Source organism: Mytilus californianus, unplaced genomic scaffold (genome assembly GCF_021869535.1).
Source record: "Mytilus californianus isolate M0D057914Y unplaced genomic scaffold, xbMytCali1.0.p SCAF_11, whole genome shotgun sequence".
Classification (NCBI taxonomy): Eukaryota; Metazoa; Mollusca; class Bivalvia; order Mytilida; family Mytilidae; genus Mytilus; species Mytilus californianus.
Window position 1 is genome coordinate 19,023,480 of NW_026262593.1, and position 23,817 is coordinate 19,047,296.

At 30.5% G+C, this 23,817-nt stretch overlaps 1 protein-coding gene across 1 annotated transcript in view; it reads left to right on the forward strand.

The window, feature by feature from the left end:
• The first annotated feature begins 15,504 nt into the window (after nt 1-15,504).
• Nucleotides 15,505-23,817, forward strand: part of LOC127720810 (uncharacterized) — a 110,219-nt gene continuing 101,906 nt past the window's right edge. The window contains exons 1-2 of the mRNA XM_052227560.1: nt 15,505-15,535; nt 16,108-16,147. The gene's annotated coding sequence lies outside the window, so the exon portion shown is untranslated. The remainder of the gene's footprint in view (nt 15,536-16,107; nt 16,148-23,817) is intronic.

A 23,817-nucleotide genomic window follows, 5' to 3' on the forward strand; every position in this document is an offset into this window, starting at 1 on the left:
GTTTGTTTTCGACTTATGAGTTGGAATATCCCTTTGGTATATTTCGCCTCGCTTTTACATCGGCCCGCTTCCAATTCCGGTTGCTCTCACCGACTGGTTTCATAGTAGTTATTTTATTCCTAGTGCAAACACGTATTTGAATACTTTTGATTATGTAAATGATAAAATTCTATATAGAATGTACCAGTTGATCAAACCAGGTTTAATCCACTATTTTCTACATTAGGAAATGCCTATACCAAGTCAGGAATATGACAGTTGTTTTCCATTTGTTTGAAGTGTTTAAGCCTTTGATTTTGCCATTTGATATAGGACTTTCTGTTTTGAATTTTCCTTGGAGTTCGGTACATTTGTTATTTAATTTTTTTATCGTTGTAATGCGTACCCTAAGAAAACTAAGGCGATAGTGGTTAACTATTATTCAAACCTGGCAAATCGATCAAAAATGACTCCAGGTACATCGGTTTGCAGAATTTCTTCTTTCAATTCGAATTGTTGATATCGTGATAAACTATGAAAATTGTCACAGATATATAACGCTATTAAGTAATGACTGGTAACAGATAACCACTGAACAGAAGGCTGCCGACCTCGGATAGGTACTTTAAGAATGTGGCGGTGTGGAACATATATCTGAGCTTTCAACCCTCATCCATACTAGGTACAGTGACGTCGTAGGAGCACAACATAACAAAAAACTGTAAAAAAATTTGCAAGGTCCTTACTCATCAGACCTGCGAGAAGCGGTTTTCTACAAATGATCATGAGCAACATGTAACATAAGGCTGTGTTCACACTCTCAGAGAAATAAATACCCAAGACATTAAAGTAAATAAGACGGAAGTCCTAGATAAATCTTCTAAATTCAGGACAAAAATCTACGATATTCGAGAATTCAATTTTTTCTACATGAGATTGTGAAGAAGTCTGTTTCTAGAAAAGTATGGTTGGTTTGTTCGTAAATTAGATATACTGACATATCTATCGACTAAAAATGATCTTTTAATAGCATCACAAAGTTTAATTGTTAGTTTATTACCTTTCTGTTTAAGTGTTACTCTTTTTCTTGATATTCCTTGGTTTGTTTGTATTTCACAAAGATACAGCCCAAAATCATCGACTGTAACATTGGCAATTTGCAGGTTGTACTGGCTTCTATCTGATTTAATATCTATCGTTAACTTTCTATATGAGGGATTTTGGTTGTTTATTCTTTGTTCATTTGACAAAATTAAACTATCACGTAGCCATCTTAGACTTTCTGCTCCTTTCTTTTGTTGGCATATTAATTGAACACTTTCATCAATATTTGCATATTGAATTGTCTCCGAATATTCTGCAGTCGCGCATAACGCTGTAATGAAACAAACTACTCATTTGATATTTCATATCTATATTAAATCGAAATTACAGATGTCAAAAAGGGCTTATTATGGTTTAATTATATAACATTATAATGAGATATGAGTGGCATATTATGCAATTGTTCATATTTATAGAATATCAATGGTTTTTCTAACTAACGAGAGTGTGTTTCACAGCTATAATCTCATAGAAGGGCGACATCCCTGAGATGAGATGATACCGAGAAATATCCCCGAGTTTGAAAGATCATTGATAATCTATAAATCGCTATTTTGACTTAAACGTCGTTTTTTAAGGTCTGGCTGGACCTAGATATATAAAAGTTAAACGTAGTTTATTTTTCAGAAAATTAAAAACTTACCTGGATTTCGATGTGTATTTTCCAGTCTGCAGAAGATAGCAAAATAAACTAAAACCTAATTTTCATTTGATTCGGTCCACTCAGATACACACTTTAAATCAAATATTGTTTGGATATGTCTATTGTCCATCTATTGTCCATTTAAATCAATACAACTCACAGCATGTATTATATGAGGGGAGCTCATTGAACCTCTTAGTTTATTTTGGGACCTTCTGCAGGATTGAAAAAAAAATGAATAGAAAAATCCAGTAAAGTTTTTAATATTCTGAAACTTATCATGTATTTAAATTTTATCTATCTAGGTTCAGCCATGCTCTAATACTTTTCCAGATGCACAGGTTTGTCTGTACTCAGGGTGAAATTTGTGTTGTAAATTCGGCCATAATTGCGAAACAGTTATGATGAACATTAAAGTGGATTTCGGGAGAGAAAAATAATATGTATACATATATGTTAAATGGATTATGTGTGTCTTTCGTTTGATAAGTACTGGATGTAGAATAGACCGTCTAAAAAAATATATCAACCGACCATCAATTTACAACTAGAATACATTTCAAGGTATGTTACTCTTTAGTATAGATTATTTAACTAATAAGTGTGCTCGATTATAAGTTATTTCTTTAAACAAAATGTGATTCTGTATTTCAAATTATTCTAGTAGATAAAATAAAGTTAAATAAGAAACAGTGTTTCATGCATCACCCAACATTTTTTCCCTTTGCTCATTACAAGGTACAAAATTTTTAAAATTTTTAGGCATTTTCTATATGAGTCTCAAATAGCAATCCGATAAAACTGAAAGTATTTTTCATTCTTCCATATTATCATCATCAGATAAGAAACAAAAAAAGTTTTATAGACAAATCCGAACGATGGATTTCGTTTTGTATGTCTTTAACCTAAAGTCATATGGAACGAGTTTCTTGTTGTTATAATGTTTTCAAAATGATTGAACCAACGCATGCATATATACTAAAGTAAGTCCTGTATGCACTTTTTATGAATTTATTACGAATCAATAACGTATTATCGACAAATAATATGCCATTCAGTGATTGTTGATGGCAAGCTTATTAACTTTCGAGTTTTTGCCGATGTTTACCGAATTGTGCAATGATAAACGATCAACACAGAGTATGTAGACAACATACAAAATAAGTGAATTGAAAGAGCCATGATATTTTTTCATATATTTTACATGCACTATCATTTGTTAATTAAACTTTTCCTTAACAGTTGTTAAGTGATTTTGTGTATTTAATGTCATTTCTTCTTTAAGAATCAGTTATTGCATGAACTATTTAGCTTCAAGTGCACGTCTGTTTAGATTCTTTCATCACGAGGTTCCTCTAGCACATGCGCTGTGCGGTGTCAGCAGTCATAACGAGAGGTCTCGTAGTAAAGGTCACTGCATACGCGAATTAGTGTACGGGAAAACAAAAATTCAAGAGCAGTACATTTATGAAGATGTTAATAATATAAAGGATTTCTTTTAAAAGAATAAAGTACACTTGTTTTAAAGTAAAACTTAGTCATTCAAGTATATAAAACATATCTAATCTTTTATTAAATTTGAAGTCTCATATGACTCTAAAAGAAAAACTACTTTCTAATTTCATTTACACATTTCAAGATTAACTCCATCATTTGCCGATATAACTGTAATATTTGCCACTGTGCATATAACAACAACAGTGAATGAATTTGATTATATTACGTATTTCTGTCGAATATTGAATAATAACCACGCCCAATATTAAACAGAGGCTTTATTCAAATGTACTCATACCCCACAAATTATAATCATTATTTCTATATTCAATCTATAACAACGAAAATTTAATTAATATACCGAATACGCCATTTTGACCATTTCAGTTTCTTGAACTATTCATTCTGTTAAACCAAAATATTTCTGTAGAAATTACCCGAGTAAATCTTTTGTTTCTATTGTATATATTAAATGATACAAAATCAAAATACAACATTTTATATCTCAAGGTGAATAAAAGCAAATCTTTAAGTGAAATATATTTTCCCTCTTATTTTCATTATGAATTATGTTAATGTTTTCAATATGACAAAAGATTTCAACTGCGTTAACATAGTTAATAACTTGTAGATCCACAGAAGAGTTATGGCAACCAAATATGCAACGGTATGTATATGTGACAGAAATTCAGCCAAGATTTGCAACGGAAAACACACTGCTGATATTGTTGTTGAACTTTAAAGAATACTATATAACATTTTATGCGATGGAATTACGACTCGCAAATAAAGCTGGTTGTTAATAATTAGACATTTAGTGGTCATTGTATTACTACGATCCCGACTAAAAAAAATATTGTCGGCCGTTTTACTAAGTTTTCATCTTTATTCAATATCGCGTATCATTTAGACCTATTTCCATTGGTGGTAATTTTTTTAAGAAAGTGCACGTTGAAATACCCAGAGGGCAAATAGTTCGGATGAATGAACATGAACATAGAAAATAATTCTCCATTTGTAAAAAATAATGGAGTGTTTTAACAAAAGATTTACGTCGCATGTATATTTAAAGGGGTTGGAATCTCGGCCATTAACAAGAAAGAAAATAAAAGTAATGTAAACAAATTCATTAAAAGCAGGAATTATGGATGACCCGTCAGAATATGTATAATTCAATTCATCTTGACATGATAAACGAGAAACTTAATGGTGTAGCGTTGTGATCTGAACTATTTCAGATTTCTAAAATTCTAAAATGGCAGGGGTTGGTGATGACTCCTGGGGACTAATAATGTATATCATTCATATTATGATGACATGACAAACTCAAAAACATATGGTTGAGGGTTTGGGATTTAACATTTTATAAGATATTAAACGTTTTCAAATGACAGTGGTGGAAATGACCCCCGGGGACTGACTGTATATATCATTCAATACATCCTTACATTATCAACAATAAAATGTTTGGTTTGATTACTAATTATTCGGACAATATCAAATTGCAGGGGGATACAATGATCCCTGGGGACTTACCAAATATTTTATTTGATTTGTGTTGTCATATTTAACATCATCCATTCTTTGGATTATCTATATGAATTTCGTTTTTGTGTTAATTATCTTTATTTTTTTAATCCTTCATGAATATACTTTTTGAAAACCATGGATGTTAATAGAAGAATATATGAAATAACAATGACGTCTAATAACATACACTGATAACATGATCAAGTGACACAAAATGATATTCCAAAATAGCCAATGGCACTTGTTGTTTTTGATATCTTGATAACAATACAATGAAATATCACCCTGGTGACAATTTGTGCATAGTTTTTTTTTAGTAAAAAGACAAAAGTATGTGCTATACCTTTTATAATTGAAATTCAAACAATTTGATTGTATGAGAAGTTGTAAATATGTGATAATTTGTGTAAATAGAGGAATGACGCTTGCGGGTATACACCCGTTTTCTAAATATTTATAATTGTAATTATAATAATAATGTAATTTGGGTAATGTATCGAAACTCGGAAAGTACTAGATCTTTGTTAAAAATGACAATTAAAGTCATAAGATATACAAATATACAAATCACCCATTACAACTTTTGAACGAAAGATTTTCTGGTTATAATTGCACAATGCATGATAGTTGGTTCGACAGTAATCTTCACAAGGTTTGTAGGAGTCAAAGACGTTTTTGGAAACCATTAATCTATTAATTTTTATTTTCTTATTCATTCAGTTAGTTATTTATCTATTTAATTACTGAGCTAATTTGTTCTCCACGTATATCTATATCATTTCAAATTAAATCGTTTTGAATATTTTTGTTACTTTTCATGAGCAATTTTAGTATTGTTTGTGTTTTATTACATTTTTTTTGTACTTGAACATGTTGAACTCCGTAAACTGCTGTTTGTATAATCGCGAGCAAACGTCAACATAATATTAGTAAAAAAAAACATTTTAACAAAGTACAGAACTCCAAAGTAAATTCAAAGCGGACCTAACAAAATCGAATGGCCGTCTGGAAAACAAGTCCACGAAAGAATTAAATAGACCTGTGGAATCTAAATAATTTATATTTGGCACATTTTATCATGAATAAAAAGAATGTTTGCTTAAAATAGTTGGTTCGAGTGAACTCTTCACCATATTTGAAAAAAACAAATTGTAGGAAGCCATATATTATAATCATTTTGGAGAATCAAAACTCAATCTAGAAGTTATTCGATAAATTTATGATGCACAAATCAAATGAGACACTCACCATCATTCTTGCATCATATTTTGCTACTTTTAAGTACATGTGATTCTTAAATACTTTTCCATTAGTCTGTAAACCCGAAATTATTTAACAGAGATTTCAACAAATGTTGATTTTTATTGATATAGCACTTTATTATTGATACAGCAGGAATAATAACACTTTTTAGTTTTTCAAAAGAAAATATATAAATTTGTCATTACCGTGCAGCACAAAAACAGCAGAAGCTATAAATTGCATGGGGCTAGCTGAAAAAAAATAAGAACTGTTGTTATAAAACAAAATATGTATTCATTCTATTTTGTATTATATATTCCTGAATGAAGGTTGTTTATTGATGGAATTAGTATGCATTAATGTTTTGTAATTGTTGTTTTTTTACTCCGTGTTCGAAAACCTACTTTTTCGTTATATGGAGTACGTTAAGACGTGTACAAGTTGTTATTTTGTTAGAAATTATTATGTGTTTTTATGGTATTATATGATGTTAGTATGAATTACATCGCAACATCTCCTCATTGTTATTTCGATGAAAGTAATGTTTTCTTCACAGGAAATACACCTCATAAACCAATACCTGTATGTTCTGGTATTGTTTGTTTGCCTAATCTTATTTGGTATTTGCTTGGGGTATTTTGGCATGTTTGGTAAGTTAAATGTTCTTTATTTTTAACATTTAACATAGTCTAACGGATGGGTGAGCTGGCGGCTCCAGCTGTGTCCGAACAATAAATAAAGAACAGTACAGCTGACGTTTGCGGATTTCGAAATCAAATCTTTGTAACTATGAAAGAATTTAGTAATAGTATCTTATGGGTATGAAATCCCTGACTTTTTTTTACTTTATACATAGATTATCTTCTACGAAATCTATGAAATCTAAAAAGTCGCTACAGACATGGGCTTAACGATCCAGCTGGAATATATACATTGTAAAAAGGGGCCTTGGAGAATTAAAAACAGGACACGACAAATTTATGTGTCGTTTACTTTTGTTTTGTTTTTAAGATCTGTAAGTTCGGCCATACATTATGACTCATGACAAGACAGAAACAAGTCTAATATTCAAAGGACGCAATTGGTGGCCATGGGAACACATTAAAACTGTCTAAAAACTTTTGCCGAAACTTACATAAATGTTGTCAAGGTGATAATGTATAGCTTTTGTCATTTCATCAATATTCAAACAAGTATATCTAGCATTATGTTAACCTTAAAGTTTTTCATTACAGAAGAAGCTAAACAAAGCGATTCAGCAAATAAATCTGCATTCAGATTTTTCTAGTAACAATGTCACAAAAGAGAAAACTTCTGTTTGATAAGACGGTGTGGAAGTGTTGTGTCGAGTTTTCGAAATGTCTTCACTGTCAACCAAATTGAAAGAACCATCAATTAATCTAATTAGTCTAAGATTTTTACATTACATAAATAATGGTAAATATTAAACTCTTAACATAGGCTTCATTACAAAGTTAACAGCAATACCTTAATTTAAGTATGGTAACAAGTTCTTAGTAAATAAAAATAAAAGAAGAACAGTTACTTGAAGCTGGGGCGAAAAGATGATTAACTTGTTTTGTAGTTCAGGTAGCCAATACATAGTAGGGACCTTCAAATGTTTAAAAGATGTTAAACTGAGATGTGACAATTACATGGATATTAACTATGCATCTCTTTGTAGAGTGCACGGCCTTGAATCTAAAAGAATTAATAATACATTTTGTGTAGTAGTTACATCATACTACCACTAGAATGTTGGCTAATTTGACAGGCTGTACGAACAAATAATATTTTCTTAGTACCTGCAGTTGGTTTTTATTCATTGAACTGTTCGTATAACTAACAGAAAGGCATTATTTTGGTTGAAGATTGATGACGGTGGCTTATTTTCTATAGTTACGTCTGAATTCATTGATGTATAACTAAAATTAAACTTCTAATGTTTTTTTTTTTTTTTTTTTTTTTTTTTTTTTGCTTATACATATATGTTTTCAAAATAGTGAGTTATACAGTTTTGACCTGTAGATTAAATAAAAGAACTAGATAACTACATACAGATTATGGATCTGTTAATTTATTGTATTAAAAAAATGTCTAATCTTATTACATGTTTGTCACTACATGTAAACAGCCTATGGTGACGAACGATATGGACTGAAAAAGGATATAGTATCACACTCATTATCAATGTTTTGTAATTTACTAATATTTATTTGACCCAGTTTCTTTAATAAATGATGTCTTACTTCGTTTATAAATCTAAATAAAAAATCATTACTTAAATCTAAATTTGTTGATTGTAATTGATACGTTTTCATTTAGACCATGTAAAGTTTATCTTAATATACTATACAATTCACCGTCACTTTGAAATCAAAGTGTTTTGTCAGAATTTATATATTGATAAACGTTGAATATTGAAAGTACATCAAATGTTATGTATCAACATTTCAAACTCAAACATAATCTACAAACTTTTTGGTGTACTTTTAAGCCAAAGCTTTACTTTATTATCATTAAAACTCACATGAGACTCCTATTACCGTGGTAAATACGTAGGAATAGATTGATATAGTTATTAATAAACATGTTATAAAAAATATTGAGAATATCTGTTTTAATAGATTTAAAGAACAATGGTTTAATGATTTATCGTCAAACGAGCGTAGCAAACTACGTATTTACAGACTGTTCAAAAATGAATTTGGCGAATTTGGCATTTGTCTGATGACGATAAATTTATATTTTTATTCACAGATGAAAATATGTACTTTTATACTGCCAAAATCTGCAATGACATTTTATTGAAAAAAATATGTATTTTATATAGCTAATTTTATTGTACATAATGTATATACATTTTAGATAGTCTCTCATAACTCTTTTTAGAGTGGCTCTTGTATGTTTTATGATTATGCTTTATTAACTGTTTGAATGTTTTATAAAATGAAGAGGTGAGACTTAAATAAAATATTGACTTGTCTTGTCTATAAACATTTATCAAACCGTATAGAATTCTTATAAAAAAGAATGTGTTTAGTTAATTCATGAACAAACAAAAAAACGGTCAAATACAGAATTTAGTTAATTAAGAAAAAATGCAGGTATTAAACTTTAAAGTTTTATCAATTCGCTAGATTACATCTTTTTGGTCTTTAATCACAAAATCAAATGAATCATGTATATTAACTTTATATCATAAACAAGTCTAAATTGAAAACAACGTTCAAACCTATGATTGCGTTGGATAAAAAACGTAGTTTTTATACATGTACATGCAAAACAAATGTCTTGGTAAAGGGGTCTAAATACAGCACAAACAACATTTTCCAAAAGACCAAAAAAAGTGACAAAGTATATTTAAACAAAACGCATTTGACTATATATAGGTCATTAATGCTACATCAATCATAGTTTCTTAGTTAAAACTATGAAATAAATATCCAAAGACTACTTTTGTTGTCTAGTTATTTTAGCTAAGATCTGTCAATTTGAAATACTATAGCTCACTCTCGGAGAACCCCAACCTCTGTTTTGAAATAATTATAAAATTCAAGAACAAATTATTCCAATTATTATAAGAACATAGATTTTAATCAAACAAAGGCTCGAAAGATATGTATAAAGTGTTAATAGAAAATATTGTACTAGACTTAACTGTGAAGATAAATGGTCCCAACTTTAATTGGAATTAAATGTACAATATGTCTTTTTACACCACAAAAAGCTCAAAACTTCATTGGTTCCAATAAAGGATAATACACAGCATCTTATGTACAAATATTTTTTTTTTCAAAATTAATATAAAACAAACATTTTAATTACTGTCTGCTATAGACGATATTCCGCTATTATTTTATTATTCTACAAAATATTGGCCATAATATGTGTTTTTAGATTTCAAACTATCGGTTAACAGAAAGTGGCTGTACGTCAGATGTAAAAACGACTTACAGACTACAACTCAATAGTATCTCGACTTTCGAATAATTTCATCGATCAAAGTCTTTACCAGCATCTTAAATGTAAATGTAATATGTCTCGTAAAACATAAATGATGTTCTAAAGATCAGACACCATTATTTTATGTTTTCCCGTATATACATTTTTCCAGGATTCCACAGAAAGCAAAAGAGTTATACAGAAAAAAGGATTTTTTGAAAATTTTAAACCAGAGCTAAATATGGCAGTTAAGACATTCAGCCAATTTATAACGTCATTAACACTATCAATAGAAGCAACGTTGCCATTACAACTGGTAACATCCCTGGTATTTCCCTGATTATACAATTGAAACCGGTCTGAAATGTGAAGTTTCATGTTTTATTGTGCGATTAAAAGTGTTAATATTGTCATCAGTAGATTAATTAGGTAGTATGTTGTACATTTGCGTCTTACGTTGATCTGGCTTAATTTTGATTGCTAATAGCTGCAAATGATCAGCCTAGATTTATTTGTAAAATTAGAATATTTGATACTGAAAAGGAATTCATTTGTAAGACTTTTCATTTGAATGAATAAAAAAAATATTGAATTTATTTATAAGCTCAGTATTTTTGACTTGAAAAGAATGTTTTCATCGATATAAAAATGTTTAACCTTGAATAACAGGAGAGGTAGAGTTGATCTTTTATCTTCTTTAACAATACAAACGGTGCCAATTCTACTCCCCCAGATGAGCATTTCGACAATATATGTCTTTTCATTGATGCTCGACGACAGCATATTTGAAATTCCGAATTCTAATTCAAACGTTGAAGAGCCGATTAAACCAAAAGATGCCCCAACAATTATAGCCGAATATAATATCGTTATATATCTGTTGTGTACATGTTATCATTTTGTACAAATTATAATTGTAAACAAAAAAAATGTACAAATTAGTGGTAAACAAAAAAAATGTACAAATTGTAATTTGTATTTTAACTTTTTACAAATTGTAATTCGTCCAAAAAGTGCTAGTACAAATTACAGTTTGTACAACATTTGACTAGAATTCACTTATAACTTGTACAACAATTTATAATATGGATTTGGTTTAAAAAACACATTGATACACCCTATAGCATTTCTATGACCACTCCGTAAACCTTATTTACAAAATACAAAAAAAAATAGTTATGTATCATTTGTTAGAGTATGTGAGAGAATTATGGGATCGGGAATTCCACAACATCTTTTGCTTTTTACATTTAAACAAGGAATTTTTTTAATCTGGAATAATTTTGAATTCTGGGAAACTGATCAGAAATGTATGATGAAAACGAACCCAACTTTAGCGCATGGCTTAGGTTCCAGTTTTTTTCACTGATTTTTCAGTATGAACTAACTATCTTCCCTTTTTTAGTCGTGCATGCATGGCAAGCCTTCTTTAATTGGGTTAGTTTTTACCATACATTTTTTATCAATTTTCCAAAATTAAAAATTATTCCAGATACAAATAATTTCTTGTTTTACATTAAAAAGTGATGCATCCCCCCTCCTCCCTTTTTGTATTTACATGAAAGAAACCCTGACCAAAAGTTTTTAAAACTTTTTAACTTTTAACTGCTACACGTAGCGAAAATTGAAGCTCATTAACCATTGCTGTGAATAAACATGTGTCTTTAACAGTTTCAATATGAATTATAGACAAATATTCTGTTAAAATTCCTACAGCTGTTCCAATGCAGTACCAAAAATCCTTGGTTAACACATGATTGTGCGTCCATGTATTATTATTTGCTAGGTTCAGAATTTCTTGGACAAATTTATCCTGCTGATCAACAATGCTGGCCATGTTTACACTATTTCATCACATGAGTAAACAACCAAAAGAGTGTTCACAGACACCGGTGACAACTTATCAAAATAATTGACCCCAAAATAATGAACAGTCTAAAAGTGTTCAAGAAGAGTTGAATACAAAAAAGCTTACCGCAAGAAAATTAAAATGTATTACTGTTAAAAAATATAAAATGACATTTTTTCTATCATGCTAAATTATCATATATCCTTTGTATGTTCCTTGTGTCCCTTATGTCGTGGATATGTTCCTTATGTCGTAACTACAATACACTTCCCTTTTCACGAATATGACCCACCGAATTATACTATTTACCGGATTTTTATAACATAAGCAACACGACGGGTGCCACATGTGGAGCAGGATCTGCTTATCCTTCCGGAGCACCTGAGATCACCCCCAGTTTTTGATGGGGTTCGTGTTGCTTAGTCTTTAGTTTTCTATGTTGTGTCATCTGTACTATTATTTGTCTGTTTGTCTTTTTACTTTTGGCCATGGCGTTGTCAGTTTGTTTTCGATATATGAGTTTGACTGTCCCTCTGGTATCTTTCGTCCCTCTTTTGTACAAGTTATAAGTGAATTTTAGTACAATTATTAAAGCATTTTTTGGACAAATTATAATTTGTACAAAGTCAACATACAAATTATACTTGTACAACTTTTTTGGACAAATTATAATTTGTACAAAGTCAACATACAAATTATACTTGTACAACTTTTTTGGACAAATTATAATTTTTACATAATGATAACTTGTACATAACATATACTTGGCTTTCAAAGTTTGCATGATATATACTAAATTTTGGCAAGATATGAAAAATATATCTATCTTTATCAAATTGGACCACATTAACCTTTACTGAAAACCAGAGTAAACATAGAGCTTCATAAATACCTCAATGATGGTAAACATTTGATATTGTTATCAATATAAAAAATACAAAGATGTGGTATGATTGCCAATGAGACAACTCTCCACAAGAGACCAAATGACACAGAAATTTACACCTATAGGTCACCGTACGGCCTTCAACAATGAGCAAGACTCATACCACATAGTCAGCTATAAAAGGCTCTGAATTCAAAAGAGAAAACTAACGGCCTAATTTATATACAAAATCATGAACAAATATGATACACAGCAACAAACGACAACCACTGAAATACAGGCTCCTGACTTGGGACAGGCACATACAGAATGTGACGGGGTTAAACTAGTAAGATGGCGCCAACCCCTCTCCCGAACCTAAGACAGTGGTCTAACAGCACAAAACAAGAACACACTCTAAAAACAATGAACGAAAAACAAATGTGATAAACAGCAACAAATAACAACCACTCTATTACAGCCTCCTTACTTGGGACAAGCACATATAGCAGGTGGCGGGGTTAAACTAGTTTGTTGGCGCCATACCCTCCCCCTAACCTGGGACAGCGGTGTAACAGTACAACATAAGAACAAACTATAAAAATCAGTTGAAAAAGGCTTAACTCATCAAAGGGATACACATAGAAATACATCTAACAAAAACACATCACCTATAATATACAAATGGCCTTCCTGAAAAGTTCATATCGAAAATTATTAAATCGAGGACCGAGAGAAAATAACCATTTCGACATATAATAATTTTGGATATTAACTTTTCATGAAGGCCATAACTGTATTATTATACTGAACAAAATACAAAGATATGATTATTGTTTAAGGTAGATTAACTGTATACCGCCATCTTGGATTGTAAAATATCAGTTCACAATCGGTGTAGTTCTTTGCTTAAATTAGCAAATTTTGAGACCGATTGGCTATAATCTGTTAGACTGATTTAATAAATACCAAGTATTTGTGTTTGTTTGAATCAAATTGCAACTTGGTCATTTAAGGGGATATAACTCAAATAGTAAAATTTTTATAAAGGAATGATAGGGAAATTTTCAAATTTTACTAGCAAGAAAACAATGTCGGTGACACCATTTTTTCTTTCTATTTTCTTAAAGCATATTCTAAAACCTATCTTCTCATATTTTATTTCAAAATTCTATCTCATAGATTTCTTTTTATTCACAAAAAAGTGTTTTTTCATGAACAATCTATGCAAATTTGGGCAATTTTGCATGACTTGTAGCTTGAAAAAAACCACGGCAACCCATACTTTTTATTATGTTTTTGAAAAAAGCATGGAAAAATCTACATTTTGGCAAAGTATAAGAAAATTCTATCTGAGGAAATATACACCAATGGTCCACCTTAAAAATCTTCAGCCAAATCTTGAGGCGGTCGCCATAATTTCCAGACGTCAATAAACGATATGACGTCACCAACTTGTTTTTATTTTGACGTGCAAATGTTTCCCAAATTTAAAAGAGGATACGCGGATATTTCCGAACAGTTATTTTGCCAACGCGCATATTCCCAAACAGCTATTTAGCCTACGGGCAATCTGCCGCGGGGAAAGGGGTTATTCTCCTTGAAGGAATAAAATCATACAGTAATATCTTAATTATTTTATTACTGGTTACTATAGTAAAGTATAATAATATCATTTAGATTAAGATTAAAACATAAAATATTGCAAACATACCTGACTCCCAAGTAGAACGTTATATGGCGTATGCTGTATGTTGTTAATATTTATCTTCCCACTTAAATAAGCAAATGATTTATATCATATAATTAATTCCTGTTGTTTTTTTATTCAAGGAAATAACAGATCAAACAATACACTAGTATGAAATATAATGCATGAAAATCTATGAATAAGTTATTCCGTTTTGGGTAAAAAAAATTGGCTCAATTCCAAAAGCAAACTAACTATAGTATGTTAGATGTGCATGTTTGAAATAAGCAAATTTGTCGTGATTATTGTTGTTTTTGATTGATTGATGCTGTCTCAGCTGTTCTGGGTTCTATAAATGTATAAGCATTTTAGAGTTAAATGCCTTTTTTAAGGAATTTATTGGTGTATTCACTCGACCAATTCACTCACAAACAAAAACAAGTCCGAACTACTTTTATGGTATTTTTGTTAGTGACTTGGTCATGTTTATACACCAATAAATTCCTTTAAAAATGCGTTTAATCCTTATAATTCTTTAGAATTGGAGATAAGGAATTTAATTTCTTCACTCGTAATCTCTATCACACGTAAATTGTATATTTGTGTCATTGAATTGGTCTGGCACGTGAATATATTTTTTGATGAATTTTCTATCTGATAAAAAAATAAACTACAAAAATATCTTATTATCATTCAAATTTATGTTATGTGTTTATTATTTGATATAAAATGATGAACGCGAAGTGAAAATAAATATTTTTAACATCGAGCCGGATTGTGTTATTATCGCCGCCATCTTGTTTACATTGGTTATAAAAAGTAGTTCCGTCAACGTCGTCTGTCGAAAAATAAATCACGTCAAGGGAACTACTGGAAGCTCTTTCGACCAATCATATCAACGTATTCCCTATTATGCAAATCATATAAGAATTATTGGAGACTATTTTCTTTTCAAAAAATAGATAAGTACAATTTATAACGCATAACAGCACTTACTACATTCATACAAACAATTGTAGTACTCAGCCTTAAAAAAAATAGTATAACAATTTGAAAATGCAGTGCTATGAATTGACAGTTCTAATTCGGAATGTATTCATTACACTTACCCTAATACGTGAATGCACCCGTTATTTAAATAATTTTAAAGGTCACACAAAAGTCACACAAGGATGTAATAACATTGCACAGGTAAATACAAGTTTGCATTTTACCATCAAAGCATTTATGTAAAAAGTAAGTCAGATAATTGATATTGAATTCATACGTTTCATCTGGTTTGGTCTTTTTAATATACACATTCTTATAGTTACGCTTGGTATTAAACGAATACCACACAAAAAACAATTCTCAAAAAAAAAAAACAACAACAAAAAAAAACAAACACTTGTCTCCAATAAGACTTTCCTTCTTCACTTCATTTACAGTCCAGTATTTCTCTCTCAGTTTGTCATCTAAGTACTATATACTCTGGTAAATATTTCTGTAAGAATTTTTCAGCTGTGGTTGGTATTTTGACAGATCGAAATACATTTCTTTTTGGCTGCGTCTGTCGGATCAGCTCTGACAAAATATTTATCTTTGTCTCTGTTTACTTCTAAATATTTTTCATGTAATTATAATCTTAATGCGTCAGAATTAAATCAGTATTATTTTTCACATTGCCAAGTGCTTTTTTTTTAATGGTTCTTAAGGTTCATCAGAAGAAATTAACAAATATGACCGGCTTTACATGCACAGCTAAAATTTTATCCTCGTTGCAGACAAACCACGACATCTGGAATAGATTGAAACAGGAACTAGGTATGTAAAATGTAAATGAAAAACGAAATGTGCTATTCATTATTTCTAAGCCTGTGGAGAAAAATTAAAATAAACAAACACCTAAATTTGATTTGATACGGTCCACTTATTTACACAGGATAAATCCCACATTGTTGTACATATATCTTTTGTCCTCCATTTTTATTGTCCTTTGATACGGTTCACTATAATTATTATATAAGGGGAACATCGCAAACATGTTTACCGACTTAGTGTTTTCAACAATATGTTATGAACTATAAAAATGAATATCAAATTCCAGGAAAGTTTGATCAAATGATAGCAGTGTCAGAAAATTTAGACGGCGTAATATGATAGTTCATTCATCTTAGGTCCCCGTTCTTTGGTTAATAGTCACTGATTGTGTTTTTTACAAGCATGAGGAACCTACAAGGGGAACCTGTCATAACATGCATAACGCTAACTGATAATTATTCGTAAACTTCCAAACACTTTTAAAAAAAGTTTACTGGCATTTAAAATACTTCAGGTCAGATTATTTAACTAGACAACTTCAATAAAATTCTTCTCCTTGGTCGGGTTGTTGTCTCTTTGACACATTCCCCATTTCATTATCAATTTTAACTTCAATAAACATGCATATGTAAGAGAATGATAATCCCTTTCTTCGTGATTAAGTACGAGCGTTAGCGAGTACTTATCATGAGAAAGGGATAATCATTCTCTTACAAACTTAGAATATTGTAATGTGCTCAAGGCTCAAATGATCTCTTGATTGGTTTTGTTCAAAAATTTGTTTCATTGTTAGTGCAATGACTCCCTTTGTGTGTATTTTATTTATGTATTAGTCTTAGTAATGTGAGGACTTACTTTTAGTTTGGGAAATTCTAATAAATTGTGTTTTAGACATTAGTTGACACAACGGTACAATGAAATAGTAGAAATTGTATACATTTCGTAATTGTGAGTATGAGTGTAAATTATGTAATAATCTAATGAGGAATTATCTTTTTGTTTATTTACAAATCAAATTAATAAATTCAAAATCAGAGTTATAACTAAATTGCATTCCACAACCAATTTTCTTCCAGCTTTTTACATCAAATACTACTTAATACACTAAAATTTAACAATTAAAATAAAAGGTTTTTTTTGAGAAATTCAAAAGTTACATTTGTAATTCGATTTCATGTTTGTACCGGTATATTGGAAATGACTATTCCTACTAACTGTGGATACGGTAATCTGATTTTTGGTAAGTGTATTAGCTAAAGATTAAGGTTAAATTTAATTTTAGATTTTTATTCTTTTCCTTCTTTCACATTGCTTTGATATTGCTTTTTTGTGATTTTGAATTGCCAATTACATGTATACTGCACAAGTAAATTTCAAACTTATTTTTTTTTTGTTGCTTGTATCAAAAGTGAAATCAACTTTCAATTAATAATCCTGTCTTTTAAGAACATGTTTAAATTCATTCTTCACAATTAAGGAACACCATGCAAATTCTTCACTTTGATTGGTCGAGGGCACTTTGCTATATTCTTAGCAACGTAACACTTAAAATTGCTTATTTCGACCTACTGTACTACAACTTGAATACAACTGTGACGTTGATTTTTGTTCAAACGCTTCATTACTTTTCATAAATGTAGAGTTATTTTCCATTGTTGATTTTCATTCATCCGGACGTTTTCTCCTCTTTGGATATTTTGATGGACACTTTTCTTAAAAAGTGTTCACCCGAGGAAATATTTCTAAATAACGAAACGTTATTGTTTCGTTAGTGTTTTTTTTTTTTTTCTTGGTATTTATTCAAATTTATTATATGTTACCTTAAACTTAATATACTGTTGGCAGGTCATATTGTTTGTTAAATAGATGTTTTTTTTGGGGAGATAGATTTATAAAAGTTTTTCCAAACTTGTTTCCGAATCCCATATTTGAATTTCATGTAACATTGTAATACTATATTGTTGTAATTTTTATTAATAAATACTGTTTAAACTAACGAAACGGGAAATTGAAAAAAATATCAAAATTTACTAAAACCCCTGATTGTGGATTTAAAGGTAGGATCGTCCGTTTGGGAAAAATGGCAACGTACTGCACTAAATGAAATCATTGAACATATATATCTCGTTATTAACAAAAGGTGTTAAATTCCGAGACAGAATTCAATCGTATAAAATATGATATCGTATTCATTAAAACCAACTAAAATATTCGCTGTCAACGATGCACAGTACACCTAATATTCTATTTGAGTTATATTTAAAAAGATAAAAAATCAAAATTTATGTTCTGTTGCATTTCCTGGTTGAATTTCTGTCATATATAGTAATCAAGCGGGTAAAAACGAATACTATCCATTTCCCATTACAAGAAAGACTTGCTTATTCAATGACTTATAAAGTCAATCTTGAAGAAATATAGTGTACTATATACCTTTATTTATAAAAACTCTGATAAGTGAGTAGATGGTCAGCTTTATCTTAATATTCTTCCTGCCGTTTCTTTGGGTACAATACGCGGCAAACGAAAGGAAAACCGTTAAAAATCAAATAAAGTTATGAAAAATTATTTTTAATATCAAAGTTGTATTTTGATTAAGCGAAAGTTCAAATAACGGTGTATTCCTGGGAAATAATGGGCACTGGCCTTGCGGGCCTTCGCTTCATTTTTTCCCAGCATCTGACAGTTATTTAGAATTGTCTTTAACGTTGAATATAAAAATAAGGAGATGTGGTATGATTGCCAATGAGACAACTATCTTCAAAGTTCAAATGAAGTGAATGTAAGCAATTATAGGCATCCGTACGGTCTTTAACAATGAGAAAAACGCATACCGTATAGTCGGCTATTAACAATGATTAAAGGCCCCGAAATGAAAAATGTGAAACAATTCAATTAAGAAAACCAACGGCCTAATTTATAACAAAACAATTTACGAAAAACAAATATGTGATAGACGTGAACCAACGACAACCACTAAACTACAGGCTCTTGACTTGGGACAGGCACATAAAGAATGTTGCGGGGTAAAACATGTTTGTGAGCGCTCAACCCTCCCCTAACCTGGGACAGTGGTGTAACAGCACAACATAAGTACAAACTATAAAAATCAGTTAAAAAAGGCTTAACTCATCAGATCGATACAAAGAAAAACATCAAACAAAAACACAGAAAGAAGGTGGTAGGGTATATATGCATCCTTCATCCCTAACAAGAAAATAGACACTATAAGTACACTAAAGACAATTTAATGCCCTATTGATCAGTCAAGTATCGAATTTTAAATCTCTTGTTTGTTCAATATCTTATGACTAAATAAATGTATATGTGCACATAATTTAAACGTCACGAATATTATTTAATCTCAATTGAACACTGACCTCGTTACCAAAACAAGGATAGATTTGTGATGGTGTAAGATGTCAAAATTATAGTGTACATGTATGCAGACTACAGAAACGTTTTGACTGGAATTTTTTTTATGAACATAGTTTATTTCCCGTCATTTATAATACTTTTCTCTATATATGTCAAGTATAACTACAAATTTGATTCCGTATACAAATATTCATAAATATCTATAAACTGTTGTCTTAATTTACCACAAGCACATCAATACACTCAAACATTATTTCATCATGTTCATTCTTGCAATATATGCAGTCCAAAACCTATTTATATTTCTCAAGATGTGTAGTTATTGTAACAATCAACTCATTAAAAATGTGTTCACGCGAAACATCAGGATAAATTTGAACAACATATAGAGTCATCAACTACCGCTAGTGGAAAATATATAGACCTGCCCAAGTTCTTGACTATAATATGTCTTGCGTTAGGTCGCGTAACAGATCATTGACAAAGCGTCATTAAGGAAGGTGATGTGTACAAGGGAAACAATGGTTAATAAGATATTTTTTGGTGCAAAATGTTGAAGGAAATTATATAAGATAGTATAGTTAAGATGTTTATCTGTATTCTCAATAAACCATATACATAGGTATAGAGAAGACATTTATGTACAATATTTACCATAAGACAGAACAAACAAAACAATATATGAAGTACATTTTAGCCAGGAGCACATATACCTGTGTTGATCATCTTTATAAATTTACAAAGTTTAATCAGTTCTGATTTGTGTTTTGAAGACATAATCTGCTTGTATTAGAGGTCGGTCATTTAAAAACGTATCAACCTTATCATAAACGTTTCCGCCCTCTTTTCCAACAATTAGGTAAGCTACATTATTAAATATTAGCATTAGAAATTAATCAGTTGCCAATCTGCATTATTGAAAGTATAGACAATTAAAGCTCGGGATCACATAATGTTTATTGGTAAATCTGAAGATGCATATACGTCAACGTATATGATACGGTTGATACGTCTTTAAATGACCGACCTCTATTTAACAGTATTTGCATTTTAAAAAATAATAATGTTACATACAATGTTTCCTGTTTTCTTCAAAGTATTTGCATTCTAATATGTAATGAAATTCATCACCAATGAATGTTAGGTGACCACAGGTACAAATACAACTTCAATGCATTATTATTTATTAAAATCTAGATTGCTGCTTAATATCAAGTCAATATCTTTATCCCATTTGTGTACTGGATCAATTTAATAACCAAATGCGGCAATTTTCATTCGTGTTTCGGAAATTTACATTCTTAACTGATGTCCCTATAACATGATATGCACGACTAGTTTGATGATTGAATATCCAAGAAAATCTGGTTATTTTGTTCTTCTGTATGACTGCATAATTTATAGTGAAGCGACATTAACTATAAAATTTCATTTTTTAATTTTAATGCACCCACGTAGCATACGGCTAGACAATTTAAATAGATAATTTGAAAGCATAATATCTTTACTTTCTGTTTTGCTTGATCGTAAAAAATATCTTACGGTGTAACTTCCGTTGAATCAAGATGAAAGTTCAAGGACGAACAATTTCATGGTTCACGTCTATCATATTTGTATTTCGTAAATTGTTCAAGAGGTCAGCCACTTTGCATTGTCTGTTTTCTCTGTAATAAAAATAATGTATGTAATTACAAATAACTTTCAGAAGAGAGATTGACTAATCACAACTGCGAGCCGGAATTAATTTGGCTATGGTTTTAAATAAATTCGACAGTAAATATGCTACATAATATTCTCATCAAAGTTATTCAGAAAACCAGAGTGCTGTTTTAGTGTTAGATGACTTCTGGGAGGTCATCTGTACCTCATTCACTGCTGATTTGCATGAGGATAATTTTATATGGTTACAACTAATTCAATTTAAGCCCTTTCAATTCAATAAACCACATTTCAATGTGTACTTATATCTCATATACGACCGATACAAATCTTAATCTGTTCCTTCGTTTTGACACATATGAACGGTTTCAAACAAGAATCTATGATAAACGTCATGATTCCGGCTTTTCAAAAGTACACTTTTCACGCCGCAGCAGTATTATATCATTTGTCAATGATATGGTGCTTACATGTCTCAATTGATACGTTACACTGTGTATGTTCACATTATATATTCAATGTCATTTTGTCGTTGGTCATGTCTTTCATATTTGTATTTCGTAATTATTTTGTTATGACTTAGGTCGTTAGTTTTGAATTGTTTCACATTTTTCATGTCGGGGCCATTTACGGTCGACTACACGGTATGGGTTTTTCTTATTGTTGAAGGTAATACGGTATACTATAATTTCAGTTTGGTGAACATAAGCATATGAGCTACGCATCTTGTTACCTTTTAAGTTGGATACCATTAAACAATTAATTAAACCCAATGGAACAAAGTTCCGTAGGGTATTATGTTTTTGACCCGTCCATCTTTCCGTCCGGCTGTCCGTCAGTTCTGTTATTGTCATTGCAACTTCTCTGAAACCACACAACAGAATGGCATGAAACGTTGTAGATAATAAAGACGTATTTAGATGTGCATATCGACAGAAAATTATGATTCTCTTGGAGTTAAGCCTTAGAATTTTGACCTAGATATACTACTGCAACGGAATGTTCTGAAACTTTGTAGATAATACGGACATCATATGTACATTTTCATATCCACAAGAAATTTATATCAGTTGTCTTTTGTAGGATTTAAGAATCTTTAAACTTAGGCTTCTGGTGAGAGTTTGTTTGCCCAGTGACAATGTGGGGTCGTGGGAGTATGTGAGTGTGCTCACAAAGGTTCTTTAATTAAATTAAGAAAGCTTTCCGTGTATAAACCACATATAAATATGTGCAATTAAACACTTGATAAACTTCAGAACTTGGAACTAAATATTCAAGGAAGTTTAAAATTGTTCATTGCACACATGAATTGTATCCCTGTTGAAATACTTCTGATAGATTTCATACACAACCATATATAGATTTAAGGTCACTAGGATACTATGTAACTCATGTTATATAAGATATGTAGATATAAGAAGATATGGTATGAGTGCCAATGAGACAACTCTCCATCCAAGTCTAAATCTATAAAAGTAAACCATTATAGGTCAAAGTACGGTCTTCAACACGGAGCCTTGGATCACACCGAACAGCAAGCTATAAAGGGCCCCAAAAATTACTAGTGTAAAACCATTCAAACGGGAAAACAAACGGTCTAATCTATATAAAAAACGAGAAACGAGAAACACTTATGAACCACATCAGCAAACGACAAATACTGAACATCAGATTCCTGACTTAGGACAGGTGCAAACAATTGTAGCGGGTTTAAACGTTTAAATGGTACCAAACTTTCACCCTTTTTCTGAAACAATAGTTTTACATCACAACATAGAAAGACACACTATAAAATATCAACTGAAATAGCTTAACTCAATCAAAGGACATATTAACACCAGTGAACATTCACTGAACAAATAAATTTGACCTATGATACAATGTAAATATGTATATATTTCAGACAGGGAATGTAACAAAATCATGTTTGTCTTAATTTGGAATTTATCTAATCATTAAAATCAGCATGTATAAGCATGTATTAAATGGTACAAAACATACCTGTGGTTTATTAGTGTGACAATTATTATGTCGAGGTCACAACAGGGGATAGATACTGGTAAATGTTATAGGTATTAATGTCATCTAGTTTTGTGTTATTAATATGATTTGAGTAAGATGATGTATACGTATTTCAATTATTTAATAAATATGAGCTTTTTAGTTGATATATTATGCATATGGTGTGTGTTGATATCTATGTATAGTTTTAATTTGTAACTATTACAATGACTCTATCAAATACAATTAATCTATAAAGTCTCAATGTAAACGGGATCAGTTTAAGGGGAAAATGAAATAGAGTTACAGAATAGATAAAAGCACCAACAAATCACGTTTTTGATTTACAAAAAACACATTTTAATGAAAATATTGAAAGAGAAATTAAAAAAAAGCGGGATATGAAACTTTTTGTTGTCATGGAACAACAGCTATTAGGTGCGTTGCTATTTTAATTGAAAAATCACTGAGTTTTAAATCAATAAATAAATTAAGTGATAGTGACAGAAGATTTGTACTAATTAATGTGAAAATAAATTATTCTTTTTCTACATGTTGTAGCATGTATGCACCGATCTGTAAAACTTCAAAAATTCTTTTTTAAACGAGTATTGACACTAAGCAATAATTTGAAA